Source organism: Hoplias malabaricus, chromosome 9 (assembly GCF_029633855.1).
Source record: "Hoplias malabaricus isolate fHopMal1 chromosome 9, fHopMal1.hap1, whole genome shotgun sequence".
Taxonomy (NCBI): Eukaryota; Metazoa; Chordata; class Actinopteri; order Characiformes; family Erythrinidae; genus Hoplias; species Hoplias malabaricus.
In genome coordinates, this window is record NC_089808.1 from 35,964,445 (window position 1) to 35,978,433 (window position 13,989).

General features: G+C 44.1%; 1 protein-coding gene across 8 annotated transcripts in view; it reads right to left on the minus strand.

Annotated features, from left to right (window-relative positions):
• The window catches only part of ctnnd2b (catenin (cadherin-associated protein), delta 2b), a 123,780-nt gene that overhangs the window by 56,116 nt on the left and 53,675 nt on the right, over nt 1-13,989 (minus strand). The window lies entirely within an intron of this gene.

A 13,989-nucleotide genomic window follows, 5' to 3' on the forward strand; every position in this document is an offset into this window, starting at 1 on the left:
AGAGGGAAAACATTAGCGCACAAAAATAAATGTTGTCAATGCTTTTAATGCTTATATGTCTAAATGTCTTAATATGGATCTATAATATAATCAAGGGCGGCACGGTGGAGCAGCAGGTAGGGGTTGACCTGGAGGTTGTGGGTTTGAGTCCCGCTCCGGGTGACTGTCTGTGAGGAGTGTGGTGTGTTCTCCCTGTATCTGTGTGGGTTTACTCCGGGTGACTGTGTGTGAGGAGTGTGGTGTGTTCTCTCTGTGTCTGTGTGGGTTTCCTTCGGGTGACTGTCTGTGAGGAGTGTGGTGTGTTCTCCCTGTATCTGTGTGGGTTTACTCCGGGTGACTGTGTGTGAGGAGTGTGGTGTGTTCTCTCTGTGTCTGTGTGGGTTTCCTCCGGGTGACTGTCTGTGAGGAGTGTGGTGTGTTCTCCCTGTGTCTGCGTAGGTTTCCTCCGGGTGACTGTCTGTGAGGAGTGTGGTGTGTTCTCCCTGTGTCTGCGTGGGTTTCCTCCGGGTGACTGTCTGTGAGGAGTGTGGTGTGTTCTCTCTGTGTCTGCGTGGGTTTCCTTCGGGTGCTCCGGTTTCCTCCCACGGTCCAAAAACACACATTGGTAGGTGGATTGGCGACTCAAGTGTCCGTAGGTGTGAGTGAATGTGTGAGTGTTTGTGTGTTGCCCTGTGAAGGACTGGCGCCCCCTCCAGTGTGTATTCCCGCTATGCGCCCAATGATTCCAGGTAGGCTCTGGAACCACCACGACCCTGAACTGGATAAGGGTTACTGATAATGAATGAATGAATGAATGAATAATTATTTATACTGCAAGATCTCACCCCACTCCCAACCTCAAAAAAACAGGTTATAAAGAGAAGAAAAAGTAAATATTTTGGTTTATTTGCTAGGAAAATTTGACACAGGATGAAGAGTAGTTCCCAAATTAAGCAAAAAAACTGGCAAACAAAGCCTTAAATATAATGAGAAAATACCAATTAACATCACTAACTACAGCTGGGTGTTGGGTGAATCAGAGGGTCAAACTGAATGTAAGTGCGTCAATAGCATTGAAATTTTTGTGCCATTTATCATGAACTGTTAATGATTTTTTAATGAGTTAACCTGCCTTCAATAACAAATCTGCATTGGAGGGTGCACACGGTCCCATTTCAAATTAGGAACCATACCTGTTCCCAGGTGAGGTCAGGTGAATTACATATGGCAATTACATATGTCTCAGTAACTCATCACATACTGCACCAAAAATACAGTTTCTCCCTCAACACTGATTACTTTTATGAATGTGTCATTGCTATTTTTGCACATAATGTGTTTTGCACCTAACCTCTCCCAAATCAATGAAGGACGTAGGTGGGACCAAACAGTGGTAATGATGATTATAGATTAGCAGTAAATGGAGGCTTGAGGAGGTCCGCGCTGCTGATCAATGCCGCTCTATGATGGTGTACAGTAAACACAGCTCTGCTATCAGGAGGTTAAATGCTTGCTCATTGTCCCCTCGCCCATGCTGCAGCTGCTAAATCATCCTATTGATTTTGCTCCAATGAGCTTGTGAGGATTCAGGCTGGGAGACCGTCCGTGATTGCTGAGGGGTGACGAATCACAGCATAGAACAAAACGGCACATGTTAAAGGAGCAATAAGGCGTTTTTAGCAGAATAAAAACAGCCCACAACTTGTATGAAAGTGATGCGTTATTATTTTAGAACACAGTTTCTATTAAAATTAGCTCAGATGAGATGCATAATAAAACTCCAAATCATGATTTAATTAATTAATTTATGCTCCACTGAGTGCGTCTAGCAGACAGGGGTGGCCATGTTTTAAACAGAATCTTCAACACATCCAAGCAACCAGGTTTCAGTGTTATAGTCATTTCATGAGAAAATGACTGACGGCTCCTTTAATTGGGCTACAAACTCGTCCATCCCCAAAACTCTGGCCATTTATCTGCAATTCCACAGCAAATAAACCCAGACAGAAGCTGGCTGGATGGACAGAGGTCAGTTATGGGGCAGTTTCAATAAACGCTAGACTTAATGAGTGCTGGCTAATGATAGTGACCCAAATACTTCAAAAATAAAGACAAACTAGACTAAGAAACTCTTTTATTTAATTATATTTCTTATGCATAAGCCATTGCATCTTTTGATGAATACTTTATGATGAAAGGAATAAGGTGCCTAAATAAGACTTCGTATTGTTATATTTTTTTATAGAAAAGGCCAGCTGCTGATTACGGTGTCTAAGAACTATCCCTGAAAGAAACAGACTAACAGAAATGCTTCAAAATGACCTAGAAAAATACTGTTACAATAACTGTTATTGAAAGTTTGGACATTTATCTCCTCTCTTGCAAAATGTTTGAGAGGTTTTGCTCAGACAGAGATGATGAAGTAAAGCACTGCATAAGGGAACATTAAACTCTTTTGGTGATAAGTCTTCCTCTCCTTAGATAATTAACTTCTGAATAATGTCATGACAGACGAGCTCATAGCTGTGAGCCTGCTGAGGGTCAATGGGTGGTCACCAGTTAATCACTGTTTTTATGGACCCCAATCTCCATAATGACAAAGGCACTCTCAGCTATAGAACTGCGATTTAGATCAGTATAACATGCGTACAAGTTTCAGTTGACATTTTTTTAAATTTTGACTAAATAACTACCCTCACATCAAAGGATAGAAGAAACACGGCTATGGAAATCATCCCAGTATTAACAGTTCGAATATATGGTGTGGGATGCACATCAAAGATCTGGCTTTTGTGTATTTTTAATGTACAAGGTGGGCCATTTATATGGATACACCTTAATAAAATGGGAATGGTTGGTGATATTAACTTCCTGTTTGTGGCACATTAGTATATGGGAGGGGGGGAACTTTTCAAGATGGGTGGTGACCATGGCGGCCATTTTGAAGTCGGCCATTTTGGATCCAGCTTTTGTTTTTTCAGTGGGAAGAGGGTCATGTGACACATCAAACTTATTGGGAATTTCACAACAATGGTTTTAACGTAACTTTTTTCTTTCATGAGTTATTTACAAGTTTCTGACCACTTATAAATGTGTTAAAAGTGCTGCCCATTGTGTTGGATTGTCAATGCAACCCTCTTCTCCCACTCTTCACACACTCATATCAACAACGCAGGGGAAATGCTAACACAGGCTTCCAGTATCCGTAGTTTCAGGTGCTTGTGAAATTCCCAATAAATTTGATGTGTCACATGACCCTCTTCCCATTGAAAAAACAAAAGTTGGATCCAAAATGGCCGACTTTCAAAATGGCCGCCAAATGGTAGTGCTGGGTGGTGTACCGGTTCGCAGCGAAAACCAGTTTTTATTTTTGTTATGATATGAACTTTTCATATACCGGCAACACTGGTTTAAAAAGCCTAACCATGTCCGGAATGCAGTGCGGTGGTAAATTGTTTCAAAGGGGACATTTTTCATTACTGCGCCTCTAAACACGCTTTGAACGGAGTGCAAGTATTAGTGGAGTCGTTGAATGTGGTGAAAATGAACAGGGGAAGTTCTGAACCAGAAGTTGTTCCAGACATTGAAGTAGAAGATGATGACCCAGAAAAAAGAAGCCGTGTCTGTTGTCCAGAGGTTCTTTGGGTTTAAAAGGTTGGACGTGAACCAAACAACAATTACTGCAAATGCAGCCCTGGCTACGTTATATCTAAAATACCTCTTATTTGGTTAAATATGTTGTAAATTAATGAAGTTCAAAAAAATAAACTGGTGAGAGATGGATAACATTAACAGAGTGTAGCTGATTTACATAAATTGTGAAAAGCCAATAGTTTTGAAGTTGTCTGAAAAATGTGCTAAATAAAAGGTTCTACGTTTTCACTGCAACGGTCATGCCCTATGATTCCTTAATTTGAAAACTGATAATGACTGTGGGGCCGTGCAAACCTGTATTACATGTAATACTAACGTGAAAATGTTTTTTTCTTGTACAATGTACAATTCTTAAAGACAGTGGAGTAGAGTTCTCTTAACCACTCTACTGTAGAAATGTGGTCAACACTTCATGAATGGAAAAGAAAAAAAAAAACATCAATTACCATTAAACCGATATAATACTGAAAAATACCGTGATATTGAACTTTGTCCCACCCAGCACTACAAAATGGATTTCATGTTAAATAATGTACAATTAAAATCAACCCTGAAAGGCTGAAGCAGATCCACTTTACAAAAGAAACACTGAATAAACAACCAAATAAACAAATAAACATGCTAATCAATAGATATAGGTGACTTGGGCAAGCTCAGACACTCAGAGATTATATCATTTTCTTCATAAACTTTGTGAACTGTGGTCATTTTTTGTGTCGTGTTAGTCCTCGGTTGAGAGAGAAATGTTAGGAGCTCAGTGACACCGTAGCTGCCTCATGGTTTGAAGAAACATCAATGTAAAAAACATAAACAACACCCATTTCAAGTTAGTAGACCTGAACATTTTGAGGGGGAAACCCATTCTCTTTCTGTTTTTACCTCCCGTGATTGGACGGTTGCAGCCAATTAGCTTCGCATTCCCAGACTGACAAACAGACTGAATATTTAACCATTATTATGGACAATGAAACAAGGAGCTAGTTTTGGAAAAATCATTTGGCATGTTATGTTTTTGTACACAACAATCGTTTACAAATACTGAGAACCACATTTTACAGTTTTACCATCAAATGACCAAACACTACATCATTTAATCGGATTAATGTTTAATTCAGTTGGACCCTTGAAGGAGAAATAATGCAAATTATTGAAGCTAAAAGAAATAACTGGGAATGTGTTCGTTTAGCCCACACAGTGTGAGATCTGGGTTAAAAAAAGACTGATAAAAATCAGCCAAAAATTCTCCATCAGCCAATCTGACTGTAGAGAAACTGGAAAAGAGCGCAAAAAGCAAATGCATTCACAGTTCCCCATCCATTTAGAACTATATTGTGTTGTATTTCTGTGAGTAAAGTTTAAATAATTTGGCTTATCTTTGTCAGTGACGTGGCTTAAAATACATTTTTAATTTGTGTCTACAAAGGAATGTTTGTGTGTGTGTGTGTGTGTGTGTGTGTGTGTGTGTGTCCTTTCGAATGTGTGCTCTGGAGTGTGAGAGGGAGGAGAAAGAGAAGAATGAAGAGTGAAAGAGAGAAAGTGTGCTATGACAGGCCAGAGCAAAGCTGAAGCCGGCCTTTGTCCTCTCCTAATGCATGTGAAAGGGGAGAAAGAGGGAGGGAGAGAGGGAAAAGGACGGAGAGAAAGAGTGTGACTCTTGAGGCCCAGCACTGCTGGGGGTCAACTAGGTGCCTCCCAACAGAAGGAGACAGAGAGACACAAGAAAAGAGGAGACCACTGTCTGAAAACAGCCCCACTCTGCTGCTGGAAGTACTTTTGAGTGAGTGCAGGATTGATGCTGGAATCACGGGCGAGAATGACAATAATCCTTGCAGCTAGTGGAGACACACACACACACAAGCAAGGCGTCCTCGAGGAGCAGCTGCACGTTAGCTCAGAGAAGAAGATCTGTGAGTGTCCTGTGGGGGCCAAACAGTCCTCTTCTCTCATCCCCTCGGACTGGGCCACAGTGGAGCTTCACACACAGGAGGCTGGTGCCTCATACAGCAGTGAAAGGGATTCCTATAATGGCACTAATGAGCGCAGACCAGAAGCACTCATCCGGAAAAAAAGAAAAGAGTCAGGACACCCATCGTCCAATGCTAGATCAGGAGGAGAGACCACTCCCCACATGCACTGCTCTGTGTGTGTGTGTGTGGGAGAGAGAGCTAAATGCAGATACTGCTTTACCAGAAAGCATACAGCAGCACGGATAGATCTGGTCAATTTGATCCATTTAATAATATGGGTTCCGAGAAGAAGTCTGGAGTTTCCTGGACAGGGGAATGCAGTTATCCCTTATCCCTGGCTCCACGAATCAAGACAATATTAACACAAACACAGGCCAAGATCTTCAGTGGGAAGAACTTGGCTGTGTTCCCTGAATACAAGTCAGTAAACTATAAAGCATGAAGGATACAATATGGAGCTAGGCAGAAAAAAAAGAGAAAAAACACTGCAGCTGTGCGATATTTAGAAATCAGTGATGCATCCTTCATGAATTCCCCGCCTGATTCCAATGTCTTTACGTCCATTTTTGTTAGCATTCTTAAAACTAGAACTTTAAATTAATTGCATGGATTTCTAGTACTTTCTATTAGTAAAACTCTATTTCATTCCTTCATTCATTATCTGTATCCCTTATCCAGTTCAGGGTAGCGGTGGGTCCAGAGCCTACCTGGAATCATTGGGCGCAAGTCCTTCACAGGGCAACACACACTCACTCACACCTACGGACACTATTGAGTCGCTTATCTACCTACCAACGTGTGTTTTTGGACTGTTGGAGGAAACCGAAGCACCCGGAGGAAACCCACGCGGACACAGGGAGAACACACAACACTCCTCACAGACAGTCACCCGAGGAAACCCACGCGGACACAGGGAGAACACACAACACTCCTCACAGACAGTCACCAGAGGAAACCCACACAGACACAGGGAGAACACCCCACACTCCTCACAGACAGTCACCCGAGGAAACCCACGCAGACACAGGGAGAACACACCACACTCCTCACAGACAGTCACCCGGAGGAAACCCACGCAGACACAGGGAGAACACACCACACTCCTCACAGACAGTCACCCGGAGGAAACACACGCAGACACAGGGAGAACATACAACACTCCTCACAGACAGTCACCAGAGGAAACCCACGCGGACACAGGGAGAACACACCACACTCCTCACAGACAGTCACCAGAGGAAACCCACGCAGACACAGGGAGAACACACCACACTCCTCACAGACAGTCACCCGGAGGAAACACACGCAGACACAGGGAGAACACCCCACACTCCTCACAGACAGTCACCAGAGGAAACCCACGCAGACACAGGGAGAACACACCACACTCCTCACAGACAGTCACCAGAGGAAACCCACGCAGACACAGGGAGAACACACCACACTCCTCACAGACAGTCACCCGGAGGAAACACACGCAGACACAGGGAGAACACACAACACTCCTCACAGACAGTCACCAGAGGAAACCCACGCGGACACAGGGAGAACACACCACACTCCTCACAGACAGTCACCTGGAGCGGGACTCAAACCCACAACCTCCAGGTCCCTGGAGCTGTGTGACTGCGACACTACCTGCTGCACCACCATGCTACCCCTGAAAATAACTTGAATATTTTAATAATGTGAATTCACATACATTGTTTCATTCAAAGTACAATCCAATTATGTTATTTTTTTTTTAAAATTTGGATTATTCTTCTTGAGACTGCGGATCCTCTGGGTGTGTGGGATGCCCATCATGTCCCCTCATCACAGCATGAGCGGTGCTGGTATGACTTTCTATCAGCTGTAGTGACAGATCTGGACAGTTGGCACTCTCCTCCAGTGTGTAGAGCTGTCCAGTGGTGTTGTATTGGTAGCAGTTCGATACGACGCTACAGCAGACTTCACGGGTCTGTCCCAAAACCTAGTGAGCTGTCTACATTGACAGTATTTTACGTCCAGACACGTAGACTGTCCCAAATCCTAAACATACCTTAAATATACCGCCTAATATATAAGGCCTGATATACCTTAATCTGGACAAAAAAAAAGGCAGCATCAAACCATTACTCAGCCACAAAGGTAATCCCATGATGCAATGCAAACACATCCCCTGTCTATTTCGCTCTTCTTTCAGAGCAAAAATAATTAAAACCATGATAAAAATGGGAAGAGGGGAATCCATCGTGATGAAACGCCGAGGCAACGCTAGCAGCTGAGGCAAGTAAACACCGGCCTTGGAAGAAGCATGTGCTTGCCTTCACCCTCCATAGCTGGTGGCATTATGTGTTTTTGGGGAAGTCCTAGTTAATGAGGTGGAGCTGGTGAAGACAAGAAAATGTGGGAAGAAACTGAAAATCTAAAAATAATCTGAAAAATAATGCTAAAGAATTGGGATTAATGATCTCAGCATATTCAGTTCCCCAAAAAATAGAGAGAGAGAGAGAGAGAGAGAGAGAAATAATGTGTGAGTGCCAGTGTAAAATGCTGAATCATGGCATAAGAGGGAGCTTTAGAGCCTCTCTCAGAGTCAGTGGAAGGGAAGCCTATGGCAGATTCCACACAGTGAATTTTTTACTGCTCCGAGGCAGCAGACCTTACAGCCAGATTTACATCCTCACAGTAAATCACCGTAAGCTCAGTCATCAACAGCCCCTGGCCACTGGCATGGACCATCCTTCAAAACAGTGAAACAGCGGGCTCTAAGTACACCCTGCCACACTGCAAGATCAACATTTGGTTTGTTTGCTTTTGCTGGTAAATGGCCCACATACAGCTCACAGAATGTCTGGAAATATAGTGCGGTACGCCAAGATGCTCAGATGTGTTCTGTTGTCTTGTGGGCACAAAGGAATATCTTTAATATGTAGTCTAGGATTCTCTGTTTGAGGCCATTTTGTGAGGACAGTATTGGGCCACTGAGTCCTCTGAACAAACAGGGAAGAGGCTGCAGCAGAGACTGGTCTGGCTGAGAGGGCTTTGCATGTGATACCACCACATATACAGCGCAGGAACAGTTGGTCTGAACAGTTGGTACATGGGGGCTTGTCTCACGGCTTCTCCTAACATCTTTCGCTTGCTCTCTGCCGAAAATCTCAGTCTAACACCATCAAATCTTTTCACTGCATCTAGACGCAAAGTCCACCATACTGAGGACATACTGCTTCTTCTACCTACACACAGACAGCTAACCTACTGCCTGCAGAACAGAGGCTCCCTAGCTCCTGGAGTAGCTCTGTCCTGTAAATTTTGGTGTTTCTATGATCATTAACAAGCACTTGAACTCACTCAGGACAACACAAAAACATGCAGGGCTACCCCAGAACTAGTACTGTGAACAACTGGGCTACCGTTGTGACAAGAGTACAAGAGGACAGAGAATCTTTATATCTATTTACACCTGGCATTAATATGTTTGGGCGGCACGGTGGTGCAGCAGGTAGTGTCGCAGTCACACAGCTCCAGGGACCTGGAGGTTGTGGGTTCGATTCCTGCTCCAGGTGACTGTCTGTGAGGAGTGTGGTGTGTTCTCCCTGTGTCTGCGTGGGTTTCCTCCGGGTGACTGTCTGTGAGGAGTGTGGTGTGTTCTCCCTGTGTCCGCGTGGGTTTCCTCCGGGTGACTGTCTGTGAGGAGTGTGGTGTGTTCTCCCTGTGTCCGCGTGGGTTTCCTCCGGGTGACTGTCTGTGAGGAGTGTGGTGTGTTCTCCCTGTGTCCGCGTGGGTTTCCTCCGGGTGACTGTCTGTGAGGAGTGTGGTGTGTTCTCCCTGTGTCCGCGTGGGTTTCCTCCGGGTGACTGTCTGTGTGGTGTGTTCTCCATGTGTCGTTCGAGAGCAGGGACAACGCGGGTGTGTTGGGTTTTTTTTTTTTTAGATCAGTGGCTACACATTTCTACAGATGAATCTGAATGTCCATCAGCGTATGTGAACGGTATACTTTCATGTCCAAAACTTCCTCAGGAGTGTTGTGGCACTGACCACTGCAGAAATCACAGTAGCAGGAGGACGTAGTGTGATTCATTGTCTGTTTTAAACTTTTATTCCCTAGCTTTGGGAGCATATAATACACCTGGGGGCTATTCCACAGAGAAGGATTTCTCAGTTAGCCAGCTACCTTAAGCCTGTCCAATAGGAACAGAGCTGAGGTTAATACGTATTGGACAGTCCTCAACTTTGAGATTAGGTTAGCTGGCTAACTCAGAAAGCCTGCTTTGTGGAACACCCCGCTGGTGGTAGCAGGTGGGAAACAATGTTTACAGCTGGTTAGAGGAAATTAAACAGAAATTATGTTTTTTACAAAGGAATGTAAAACTAATTAGTCTGGGGATGCATTTTAATGGCAAGTGTAAACAGAAACTGATCCAATAAAATCAGGATACTATCCAGATACAAAGCGCATGTTAATGCCAGGTGTAAACAGGTCGCTGCTCGGTCAAAACTTGGAGAATACGTAGACAACTGAAATTCAAACATTAAGAATTTTGTGTTGATACAGTGGTTGGCAATGTTGCTGCATCAGGTAGAACTAGTAAACTTGGAACAGTATGTTTTTATGAGACTCATCTCCTTTTTACCCATAATTACTGAGTGGTTCTTATGGTTTATATCTGTATAGTGCAGTAGGTACCAGCTTCTCCTAATCACCATGTTTTATATTTTTATATCCTTGTATGACGCAACTTTTCCACACCTTGGACGCTTACATCGCTGTGTGGGTCACTGGGTGATAATGAGTCACACTACATCATGGGGTAATTTGATATAGTGTAGTGGGTAAGTTGAGGACTGTAGGTTGGGTAAGACTCCTAATGCTTCGCTTGTCGAAATCTCAAACAGTGTAAGTTGCGCAGGCCAATAATGTCTGTAGCTTGAATTTGTCATCTGAAATATTTTGGCAGCTTAATAGTGCACATAGGATGAATAATGTTATCAAAGAAGTTAGCCACAGTTAGACACAAACAGTCAATATCAGAGAGATAGAGATGGACAGAATATACAAAAAAAGAGGCTTCATTGCCAAAGTTGTTGTTAATTTTCACACAGATATATAATATGAACATCAACGTGCTCTGCTGGAGATCGCCACCTTCACATCCCACTATGAATCCAAAGTGTGAATCACACATTTTTCTAATTATAAAATTGGACAATTATTTGCCTTATATATATATATATTTTAAACGAGCCCCACTTGAATATCATCAGCACGTAAAAACAATTTTGCTCAAAACTTGTCATCTTAAAGCTTCTCCTGAGGTATGTGGGCAGGAGGTGTCTGGCTGAGGGGCAGACAGACGGAATGTAATGGCACGTGTGGTGGGGCAGCGAGGTTAATGCCAGTATGGGCTGGCAGCACTGCGAATGGCCAGTCTGGGTGTGTGCCACCGCCCTGCAGTGACGCTCCAGCTGGCACCTAAACCTTTCAAATGGCTAGCACTGCCACTCCTCTCTGCATGTGCCACTGAGTCACGCTCCGAATACCACACACACAGCAGCGCGTGTGATAATGTGACATTACAATACACCTGTGATAATATAAGCAGGTGTATTTACATTCCTCTGCTGTTGGAGACCATGTGACTGATCAAAAGAGCACATACCTGCTTATTCTGCACATTTATTTTAAATCTGGGATTCTCTTTGATGCAATATTTCAAAAAGTTTTTGGGGTTGTTTTGACAGGATTTTACATCCACACTGACAAGGGCACAGAGTGGGTAAAAGCTAACTTTGCGTTATCTATTTATTCTCGCTATATGGATGGCAGGCTGTTCAGAGCTACAGGTCATAAACTCTGAAACTCTCCGCTCTAATCTCTCCAGAAGTGTGTGATCATTTCTCCACCTTCCACCTGAAGACCCTTCTCTTTACAGTACTTTTTTCTTCACTGCCTAACTCTTGTTTTCCCGATTAAGGTATTTCTTGGTGGTCTGTTATAAACAGGCAATTTATATTAGAGCCTCAATCATTTTTGTTTTTATTCATTCATTATCTGTAAGCGCTTATCCAGTTCAGGGTCACGGTGGGTCCAGAGCCTACCTGGAATGATTGGGTGCAAGGCGAGAACGCACCCTGGAGGGGGCGCCAGTCCTTCACAGGGCAACACAGACACACATTCACTCACACACTCACACCTATGGACACTTTTGAGTCGCCAATCCACCTACCAACGTGTGTTTTTGGAGCATGGAAGGACACAGGGAGAACACACCACACTCCTCACAGACAGTCACCCGGAGGAAACCCACGCAGACACAGGGAGAACACACCACACACTTCACAGACAGTCACCCGGAGGAAACCTACGCAGACACAGGGAGAACACACCACACTCCTCACAGACAGTCACCCAGAGGAAACCCATGCAGACACAGGGAGAACACACCACACTCCTCACAGACAGTCACCCAGAGGAAACCCATGCAGACACAGGGAGAACACACCACACTCCTCACAGACAGTCACCCGGAGGAAACCCACGCGGACACAGGGAGAACACACCACACTCCTCCTTTTTGTTGTTATTTTATTCTAATTTTAGCATATTTCTCACTAAACCGAGAGATGTTACAGTCTATTGCAATGTTTTCCCCATGTTTCAAAGCTTACAAAAATTGCTCACACTGTGTTGAAAGCATTTCTTTCAATTCTCCAGGTGGCCCACCACATTTCAGACACTGGGTCTTAGACTCTGTGGCCCAACACCTGCTTGCTCCCCAAGAGCAGATTCTAGGTTTGTGCTCTGCTCTGTAGAGATGTCTTACAGTCAGAGTGGGTTTAAATCAGCCTGGTTAAGCTGAAGTGGTTCAGCCCAGCCCCACTTCTCAGCCTGGGGCACAGTCAAGCTTTCATCTCCTCTTAAGCCTAACAGATTGGCTGCCAGATCAATATGCTCCAACTTCCCTCTTACTGTACAGGGAGGCGCTTACTATGAGTCAGGCAGCTCGGCAGACAGCCTTAATAAGCCTAATATCCAGCCCGAGCAGAGAGGGGCTGTCTGAGTGAGACACCCCGGGGTATGCCAGCAGAAGGGGGGAGCTTTCCTACGCCCTTATTACTCCCAGCATCTACCATACAGCCATACATTCAAGTGCAGCAGCCTTTAATCTAGTCATTTTCTAAGATCACTAGCTAAGGTAATGCAGATCGCCGTAGACGGTCATTTGACCTACAAGCTATAAGTGCAGCAGTCTTTGCATGTGTGCTCACAAAGCTATATGAATTTTCTTCTAGGAATATGTCCACATAGGTCCTATCTCACAAATTAAGACTGCTTATTTAGAAGCTCGGTTCGGATTAACCCTAAATTAACCATCACAAATGTAGAACACATTGCTCGTGTCATAAAGCCATGTCAACATTTATCTCACTTAACTTCTAACCTGCTCCAGGGTGGGTTAGTTAAGTATTTCCAGATATAAGGATCCTGAACAGCTCCAGGGCACAATGATAGATTGTGAGCAATTCAGAACAGCCTTCTGTTGAGGATTGGACCCTCTCATTCATTTGTTTGTTTTCTTTTTTTTAATTATTGAAGCTATGACAACAGCAGATTTAATCCAAACATTACAAAAGACAGAAAGTAATGAGAAAGCTCATTAGACGGAAAATGAGGGCTATCAAAAAACTTTTAAGCTAAATATCTTTGCCATTTTTTTTAAAATTCCAGAATATATCCGCCATCATTTGAGGTGTTAACCACATAAAAATTATATATATTCATTCATTCATTCATTCATTCATTGTCTGTAACCCTTATCCAGTTCAGGGTCGCGGTGGGTCCAGAGCCTACCTGGAATCATTGGGCGCAAGGCAGGAACACACCATGGAGGGGGCACCAGTTCTTCACAGGGCGACACACACTCACACATTCACACCTACGGACACTTTTGAGTCGCCAATCCACCTACCAACGTGTGTTTTTGGACCGTGGGAGGAAACAGGAGCACCCGGAGGAAACCCACACAGAAACAGAGAGAACACACCACACTCCTCACAGACAGTTACCCGGAGGAAACCCACGCAGACACAGAGAGAACACACCACACTCCTCACAGACAGTCACCTGGAGAAAACCCACGCAGACACAGGGAGAACACACCACACTCCTCACAGACAGTCACCCGGAGGAAACCCACGCAGACACAGGGAGAACACACCACACTCCTCACAGACAGTCACCCGGAGGAAACCCACACAGACACAGGGAGAACACTTTCATCGGGTATAAAATTCTGGGAATTCATCGGGAATTAACTGAGAAGGCTGCTAGTGGCTGGCGTAAAGTGTTCCCTACAGTGGCTATTCTTTTGTTTTCTGAAGCCAAGCTCAGTCAAGAAAAGGA